At 39.2% G+C, this 10,161-nt stretch overlaps 1 pseudogene; it reads left to right on the plus strand.

The window, feature by feature from the left end:
• The first annotated feature begins 3,749 nt into the window (after positions 1-3,749).
• On the plus strand, positions 3,750-5,893 carry LOC127684887 (zinc finger MYM-type protein 5-like; annotated as a pseudogene).
• Positions 5,894-10,161: the final 4,268 nt, after the last annotated feature.

Raw genomic sequence — 10,161 nt, forward strand, 5'->3', positions numbered from 1 at the left:
TTGGTGATTCAGTCTCTGGGAGCCCCCAAGGGTACAGGTCAATTGACTCTGTTGCTCTTCATGTAGAGTTCCTATCCCCTCAGGGTCCCTCAGTCCTTCCCCTAACTCTTCCACAAGACTCCCCAAGCTCCATCCAATGTTTGGCTGTGGGTTTCTGTATCTGTTTCAGTCAACTGATGAATAGAGCCTTTCAGAGACTCCTGTCTAGAAATATAACAGTATCATTAATAGTGTCAGGGATGACATAATTTATTATGTACCTAATTCACCCACTTTACAGAGTGTTTAGGATATAAAGAGTAAGAAAGCAAAAGAATTGTCTTCAACAATACAAAATGATTCAACAGAGGGAGAATTTTAATGCAGTCCACCTTACACATAGGAACTAGCTTTCTAAGGAGACAGAAATGGCATCAAGAACATCATTAAATGATGAGTGGATTTAGTCAGTTAAAATTTGTTCCTTTTCTTTTTATCCTCTTAATTTTATACATCATTTCTAAAATATAGAATCTATAAAATAACAGTGAAAGCTAAAATGTATAAAACATATAGCTATGCTGATTAATATATTGCTATCTAAAACAATTTTTTCAACCACATCGATGCATTTACTTGACCAGTATTGTTTCTTTTGCTTAAATATGTTATTGTTATCATCATTATTATTATGAGACAGGAATTTGTGTAGCTCCATGTAGCTTCAAACTTGCTATGCTTTTAAGAATATCCTTGAACCTTTGAGTCTCCTGTGCCCATTTCCCTGGTGATATGATTACAAACACATACTACCATGCCTGGTTGCTAAATATAAACTAACACAACTAGCTGGTAATTCTGGGAATTTACCAAAAATGTAATACACACATAAATTCAATTTGGATACATACAATTAAATCATTGTGGTAGTTTGAATGAGAATTACACCAACAGGCTCATACATTTGAATACTTAGTCCCCAGTTAGTGGAGTCAATTAGGAAAGATTAGGAGTTGTGACCTTATTAGAATAAATGTGGCCTTATTAGAGAAAATATATTACTGTGGATGGGCTTAGATATTTCAAATTCCCACACTAGGCCTAATGATTCTGCAGGTAAACCTCCAGGTGTATGCCTGTCTGTTCCATTCCTTGATGGCCATGGACTAACCCCCTGAAACTATCAGCAAGCTCCCAGGTAAATGTTTTGCCTTGGCCATGGTGTCTCTTCCCAACAATAAATCATAACTAAGACAAGCATGTTTGGAAATTCTCTTTTTTTCTCTATTTTATATTCCTTTTACATCCTGATGACAACCCCCTTTTCCTTCCTCCTCTCCTCCCAGAGCCATCCTTACAAAACCCTGACCCCCACTGCTACTGTCCTTCTCCTCAGAGAATGGAGAGACCCACTTGAGTAATACTCAACGATAGGGTATTACTCTATCCTAGGACATCTAGTCCCAGCAGGGTTAGGCACATCCTTTCCCACTGAGGCCCAACCAGGAAATCCTGGTAGGGTAGAGGCAATCAAATGTCACAGAACAGAGACCAAGACAGCTACACTTGTTAGGAGTCCCACATGAAGACCAAGCTGCACATTTGCAGCAAATGTGTAGGGTTTCCTTCATGCTTCCTGGTTGGTGGCCCATTCCCTGTGAGACCCTATGGGCCCAGGTTAGTTGACTCTGTAGATCTTCTTATGGTGTCCTTGATGCCACCAGCTTGCTCAATTCTATTAGCCACTCTTCACAAGGCTCAGCCTGATGTTTAGCTATGGGTCTCTAAATCTGCCTATATCAGCTGCTGGATGAAGCATCCCAGGAGATGATTATGCTTGGTTCTTCTCTGCAAGCATAGCAGTATCAATAATAGTGTCAGAAATTGGCTCTTTCCCATGGGGTGGGTCTCGAGTTTCGGCAGTCATTGGTAAGCTGTTCCCTAAGTCTCTCCTTCCATCATTATTTTTACACATCTTGTAGACAAATTTTGGGTTGAAGGTTTCGTAGGTGGATTTATGTCCTCGTCCCCTCCTCTGGAAGTCCTGCTTGGATACAGGTGGCTACTTCAGTCTCTATATAGCTGTCTGGTAGGAATCTCGGCTGTTTCACCCACATAGACTCCCTGTACCCTCCCCTCCCCAGGCCTCTAGATAGTCCCAGAGATGCTCCCACACACAGAGAGATTTCCATTCTCACTCCAAGCCCTCTCCCAATCCTCCCCACACCTGATAGCCAACCCTGACCCCTTCCCTGATCCCCTCTAAAGAAACGTTCAATGCCATTAGTTATCAGGGAAATGCAAATCAAAACGACCCTGAAATTTCATCTTAGACCAGTCAGAATGGCTAAGATCAAAACATCATGTGACAGCACATGCTGCAATGTGGAATACTCCTCTGTTGCTGGTGGGAATGAAACTTGGAAAACCGTGTTGGAAATCAATTTGACAGTTTCTCAGAAAACTTGGAATAGTTAGTTTTACCTCAAGACCCAGCTATTCCCCTCTTGGGAATATACACAAAAGATGCTGCACAGTCCAGTCAAGACACTTGTTCAACTCTGTTTACAGCAACTTTATTTATAAGAGCCAAACCCTGTAGATGTCTGTTGAGTGTTGACTAGATAAAGAAAACATGGTACATCCACACACAATGGAACAATATGCAGCTTATAAAAACAAAGACATCATAAAAGTTAAAAGGAAATGAATGGAACTTGAGAATATCATCCTGAGTGCAGTAAGCCGGACCCAGAAAACATCTATGGTATGTTCTCACTTATAACTGGGCATTAGCCATAAAGTGCAGGATAACCACTCTGCAATCTATAGATTCCCCCCCCAAAAAAACTGGGTGATCCGGAGATCCCAAGGGGTGGAGTGTGAATCTCATTCAGAAGGGGAAACTAGATCATCAGAGATGGATGGAGAGAGGGAACTGGGTATGAGAAAATTTTGGAAGAGTTTTGACAAAGAAAGTAAAGCGCAAGTCAGGAAGGTAGAGGGAAGGCGAGGGCCCAGGGCTGCGGAGGGGGCGTTGCTTCAAAGCCAGTGTTAAAGGAGAAAGGTGCACTCATCTGTAAAGGAGCTAAAAGCACTCAGGGCCGATGGATGTTGAGCTCAGTTAAAGATAGCTTAATTTGCTAGTGATAAAATGTGGGTCAGAGTTAAAAAGCTAGGAGCTAACGCCAAAGGAGGGACCCATGAACTGCAGCCGACCTGCAGCGGAGAGGGGGTCCCTAGGTAGGTTGGCCTCAGCTGGACCTGACCTGTACATCCCGCCTGAGACCTGCTGGCTGGGAGCCAATGGCCTGGGATTTAACTTCTCTGTGTAGGTGGGGCCTTGACCTTGTGCTGATTCCTGTTAATGTAGGTTCCCCCTACCCCAACAGAGGTTGCTCGCAGAATTAAAAAGGAGTTTAGGTAAGGGCAGCTGCTTCCCCTCAGCCACTACCTAGAAGACATAGGGAGGCCAGGGCTCACAGCACACTTTGTGACAATCACCATCTTCCCTTTGGTGCACCCTTTCTTTTCCCTGACCCCTCATCCTTTTGCCCACCCCATCCCCAGCCCCAATCACTCTCCAAAGTTGTTCTTACGAAGTAGAAGACAGGGATGTTGATTAATGGCGGGGGTCCTACTGCATCCTTGCCTATTCAGAGACTTATCTAAGGGCCCCCAAAAGTCCACACCCAGCTGACCGCACAACGGGCGTTCATTATGGAACTATTTTAACACAGGCCTGCATATTCCTTCCAACCAAAGAGATCATGCGCAATAGCCAGGCTCAGTGGCCTCACTCTCTGCAGCCGCTTGCAAATCGGAGAGTGAAGGGAACGGTGTTCCGTGCTTCCGGAGGGGCCTTATGGTTGGTCTGTCTCTAGATTAGATAGATTTTGTTGTTTATGAATTCTCGAGGAATTGTTAACACGATGGCACCCAATGGAATCTTTTGGAAATTCCAAGGTGTTCCAGCCTTTCTGTGAACCGTGCCTTTGATCGAGAATATGTCCCTTCAGGGTGGCTCACCTGGCTTGTTAGAGAATGTCATCGCCCTGTGAGAGGCAGATCCAAGTGTGGGCTGTGATATGCAATCGAATCTTCTACACTATTAGGAAGAGTTGGGGTGGGGGGAGTAGAGCTAGCTATAAAATATGAATGGCACATCTTGTTTAATTTGGCATGTGATTTCTTTTTCGTGCATCAGTGAGGTTTAGTGACGTCACCTGACACCCTGCCTTTGTTGTTCAGGGAATGCCTTTGTGATTCTCTTATTGCTTTTACCATTCAGAGTAAGGCTTGGGTTTGTGTATGCTGCCACCAGACACCTGGTCTTCTGTTTACTCCTTCCAGTGTGCTTAGCGTTTGTGAAGCATTAGTTTCTCAGATTAAGACACTGTTAGAACCTAAAGTAGCAGCTGATGGGTATCTGTGAATTCTTTTTTTTAACTTGAAGTAGACTGTATGAAGCAGCACCCTCCTCTGTATTCCTCCAAACCTGTGCAGCACACCTTGAGACTCAGAAATGTCACTGGGCTGAAAATCTGCCAGGCCGTGGTTCCTGAAGGCGTTCTCTCCATACATTGGCTAATATAGCAGCAGGTTTTTAAAGCATAAGGGAAGAAAAAGAGCCCCAGAGTCCAAAGAGCTTTGTTTTTTAAGCCGTTGTTCAGATCCTTTGAATAAAAACAAAACTAAGCTTTACTGTAATACTGTTTTCTCTACAGAGGTGTTAAAGGAAGAGCAGCCAACCAGCGCCAAAGCCTGGACTGGACCCAGCGGAGAGTTGTGAGTGTCCCCGAAAGGGCGTGGGCCGAGGGAGGGGAGGTTCATTCCATGGAGCTGCAGCCAGAACCTGGATCTGCAAGCCACTCTGGTAAAGCATTTAGCAGAAATAAGGAAAACATCCCCATTGAACTGATTCCACAATTCCCGCTTCTTCGAGAGATTTGACTTCTCAGAAGGGAAATATATGTGAAACAATTGTAATTGATGATGAAGAGGACACGGACACAAATGGAGAGGAGGAGAAAAATCTACCAACTTTATTGAATGGGTATCTCATGGAAATAAAAATAGTACCAAAAATGTGGATTTCCTCATTGCCAGTCTATCAAGAAGCAAGACCAAGACTGCAATAGGACCTTTTAATCCTGGTAGGATTGATGTCACAGATGCAGTTCAGAATGGAAGATTTGCAGTTCATCACAATCCTGATTCTTGTATCTCCCAGTCAGCATCATTTCCTAGTAACCAGAAACAACAAAAGGTGGCTTCTGTATCACCAGTGGCCTGACTTCCTAAATAGAAATTCCAGCCCTCAAACCAATATGTTACTAAACTTGCTAATAAAATCACTTGTACAAACTGCAAAATTCCTTTGCAGAAGGGGCAGACAGCTTACCAACAAAAAGGATCAGCTCACCTCTTTGTTCAACCACCTGCCTTTCTTCTTTCTCCCATAAGCATACTCGAAAGACACAGAATGTAATGTGTAAAAAAAGATTCTCCTGTGAGAACCACAACTAGTGTTCCTCCACTGGAGTCAAGCAAGTCCTTACAAGAATTTTATAGTGCATCTCTGTCTCCTCATGAATACTGCCACAGTCTTAGGAAAGAAGTTTCTACTAAGTCAAGATGTATAATCTGTAATAAATTAGGAGAGGTTTGCCATGAAATCAGTGTTAACAGTATAACACATAAACTGTGCAGTAACAATTGCTTTAATGAATACAGATTGACCAATGGTCTAATAATGAACTGCTGTGAACAATATAGCAAGTATATGTTCAAGAGTACTAGACACAGCATTCTGATTACAGGTCAGCAAAAGAGATTCTGCTGCCAGAATTGTGCTGATGAATATAAAGAGATAATGGAAGCAAAATCAAAAATACTGTTCTTACAAAACTGAAAAAGGAATGCTATCAGAGAAGCATATGAAAAAAATATTTCATGAATCATCAAGTACACTTTAAGGAAACACAGGAGAAATGCCAGAAAAAAAGGAAAAGATTTCAGAGATAATAAAAGTTGCAGCAGATGGTAGCCTAGATACATCATCAGAAGAACAAAATGTGAATTTACATTGTTCTGTGGCAGCAGTATCTGATACATTTCAAGAGCAACTAGTAGACAAAAATTCAGAGGAATTTGATATGTCTGTTGTACTTTCTTTAGACCCAGGTTCGTGACCCCGAATTTTGAATGAAACAACGAGAATTTCTTGTCCAAAATGATCCACCTCAAATAAGAAATTTTAATTTTCCAAAAGACAGAGCAGGAAATAAGTTTTCAGAAACGTATTACACTCGAATTCTTCCAAATGGTGAGAAGGGCATCAGACCCTGGCTGCTCTACTCAGCCTCTAAAGACTCTGTATTTTGCCTATATTGCAGACTCTTTGGGGAAGAAAAAAATCAACTGAGAGTGGGTGCAAAGATTGGCATCATTTGTCACATCTGTTTAGTAAACATGAAGAAAGTGACATGCACATCAACAATAGTGTTAAGTATTCAAAATTAAAATCTAACTTGGAAAATAAAACCAATGATGCTACAGAAGATGAAGAAAATTGTGTGCAACTGTTGTACACATAATGTCCTGTCTGCTCTACATATGACAGTGTCTGCATTACCCAGACAATGTCATAAAAAGTTTTGTACCATACACTGTGTAAAAGGAACATGCAGGAGTTCATTAGTAATATGCCTAATAGTAAATAAATAGTAAAATACGATCCTGTTCTAAATCTAAAAGCAGTTGGCAAGTATAGTCATTCTTGTAGATGTTAGCAAAGGCAGTCTGAGCTTTGTCACTATGAGGGTTCTCACCTTGTAAAGTGTTTGTGGAGGACTTCACCTAATGGCCTCAGAGCCATTAGAAAAGGTAAGATGCATATGTAACAGGCTAAAAAAAAATATATTCAGGCCACAAGATGGTGGTGCATGCCTTTAATGTCAGCACTTAGATACAGAGAGTTGGATATCTATGAGCTCTAGGCCAGCCTGGTCTACAGAGCAAGTTCCAGGACTGCCAAGGCATACAAAAACCCTGTCTCAAAAAAGCAAAAAGAAGGAAAAAAATAAAATGCATCCAAACAGCTTAAAAAGCTATGGTTGTTTGCTATTAAACCAAATTCTTGGGTTTTATTTCTTTAAAATATTTTATTTGACCAAAACAGTTTATTTGCTATGGTAAACAGAGGTAATTTGTGTTTTATTGATTTTTATATTTTTGCTCTAAATTCAATGTGTAAATGTTTTAGTCTTGTTATAATAGTTAAAATAATATATAGATATTAGTATAAATATAAGAAACATTGAAATATGATATGTATATATGTGTGTATGTATGTATATGTATGTATATATAGTTAACTTTTCAGTGTTATGTTAATTTTTCCTGTGAAAGTATACTCCATGTGTGAAATTTGAGAAACTATGAATCTAAAAATTTTTTTCTTCAGACTTATAAAAAAATGAAGGACAGCCACAGGGAAACTTTTTAAATCTAAACTTAAAAGCTATATTTATAATGTTGAGGACTTTTAAGTTTTATTTTTATAGGGCAGATTTTTTTCTCCCCTAAAATTGTGTCTGGAAGGGCAAAATTGTTTCTATTATTAGAATTTGAAGTTGTTAAATGAAAAAAAATGGTGATGGCCAGTTGTATCCATTTCCCATTATGGCTAAACAAACAAACATATACTCTCTCACACACACACACGTGTTTTATTGTTTTTGTTGTTGTTATTCATTTTTCCATTAACAGACATGAAGGGGCAGTTCTGGAACTTAGTGTCATAGTTTGGTTTTTGTTGCTGTGATAAAATGCTGAGCAAAAGCAACTTGAAGGAACAATTTACAGGTTACAGTATATCATGGAGAAAAACCAAGGCAGGGGTTCAAGGCAAAAAGCTGGTGGAACTGTATCAGAGACCGTGGAGAAATGTGGACTTCTGACTTGCTTTCCAGCTGGCTCTCTTTTACAGCTGTAGATCACCTCTCATGGAGTGGCATCCCCAACCCTCCCATATAAATCACTAATGAAGAAAATGCTTCACGGACATTCTGCAGGCCAATCCAATGGAGGCAATTCCTTAATTAAAGTTCTGTCTTCCCAGGAGATGCTAACTTGAGTCAAGTTGACAAAAGCTAACCAGTACGTGTAGTTATTGTGAGTACTGCTGAAGTATATACCTGATGGGAAGGCATCTTTATAGAATTTTGCCTTATAGACTTTTGAGTCCTTATACTCAGAAGAGATACAGTTTCCATACTAATTTCCATAATTCCTAGAACAATTTAGACACATCTTTGCCAGGATGTGTTGGTTGTTTTCTGAATGATAGATGTTATGACTGGGGAGAGATGGAATCTCACAGTAGTGTTAAGTTTTACTTCTCCAATAGCTAAGCATGTTGAACTTTTGTTTTTTGCTGTGTTTTGTGTGTTTATTGGTCATTCGTTTGTCCTTCACCTTCTGATATATTTGCTTTTCCTCCCACTTACTGAGGTGGTTGCTTAGTTAATGGTACTTTAAATATTCTGGACATTATTTCTTCATAAAATGTATTGGTTTAATTCTTATTGACATGTTGCTCATTTTTCTCCACACTTCTCAGGTATCTTTTCACTTCTTTGTTATAAAGTTTTGTTCTGTTTCTTTCTTTGGAAGCCACAATTACTCTGAACCACACAAGGACCCAACCAAAAAAGAGAACTTCGGACCAATCTCACTTATGAATATCAATGCAAAAAATACTCAATAAAATTCTTGCAAACCAAACCCAAGAATAAATCAAAACCATCATTCACCATGATCAAGTAGGCTTCATCCCAGAGAAGCAAGGTTGGTTTAATATATGAAAATCTATTAATGTAATTCACTATATAACCAAACTCAAAGGGAAAAAACACATGATTATCTCCTTAGATGCAGAAAAAGCATTTGACAAAATACAACACCCCTTCATGTTAAAAGTATTGGAGAGATCAGGAATTCAAGACCCAAACCTAAACATAATAAAAGCAATTTATTGCAAACCAACAGCCAATATCAAATTAAATGGAGAGATACTTGAGGCAATCCCACTGAAACTGAGAACAAGACAAGGATGCCCGCTCTCCCCACATCTGTTTAATGTAGTACTTGAAGTGCTAGCTAGAACAATAAAACAACAAAAAGAGATCAAGGGGATACAAATTGACAAAAAAGAAATAAAGGTGTCACCATTTGCAGATGATATAGTAGTATACATAAGTGACCCCAAAAATTCTACCAGAGAACTTCTCCAGCTAATAAACTTCAGCAAAGTGGCCAGTAATAATATTAACTCAAATATATCAATAGCTTTCCTGTAGATAAATGATAAACAGGCTGAGAAAAGAAATTAGGGAAACAATTCCCTTCACAATAGCCACAAATTATATAAAATATCTTCAGGTAATTCTAATCAAATAAGTGAAAGATCTGTATGACAATAACTTCAAGTCTCTCAAGAAAGAAATCGAAGAAGATCTCAGAAAATGAAGTCCCTTATTCATGGACTGGCAGAAATAATAATTAATTATTTTTAAAAAAATAGAACAAAGATGAGTTAAATCTGAGTAAACTGGAATTTTGAGTAATGTTGGTATCCCATGGACTGGAAAGTGTGCCGGGCAGATGAAAAATGATAACATCAGGAGAATCTAAGGTTAGGTAAAATGCACAAGAAGACTGTACCATCTTTTAATATTTATAAATCTGAAATAATTTACAGATAAATCTTCAAAGCTTAATAGGTGAATAATTAACATCTATGGAAGAAAACTGTGGCAGGTTCCATCTCCAAGGGAGAATGCACAGTGTAACTGTGGCTTCATAGAATGAATTGGGTAGTGCTCCTTCTTTTTCTATTTTTTGCAATATTTTGAAGAGTATTGGTATTATATCTTCTTTGAAGGTCTGATAAAATTCTGCACTAAATCCATCTGGTCCTGGGTATTTTTGGTTGGGAGATGTAAATGATGGTTTCTATTTCTTTAGTGGTTATGGGATTGTTTAGATGGTTTATCTGATGCTGACTTGACTTAGATATTTGGTATCTGTCTAGAAAATTGTCCATTTCATCCAGATTTTCCAGTTTTGTTGAATACAGGATTTTGTAGTAGGATCTGATGGTTTTTTGAATTTCCT

Source organism: Apodemus sylvaticus, chromosome 5 (genome assembly GCF_947179515.1).
Source record: "Apodemus sylvaticus chromosome 5, mApoSyl1.1, whole genome shotgun sequence".
NCBI lineage: Eukaryota > Metazoa > Chordata > Mammalia > Rodentia > Muridae > Apodemus > Apodemus sylvaticus.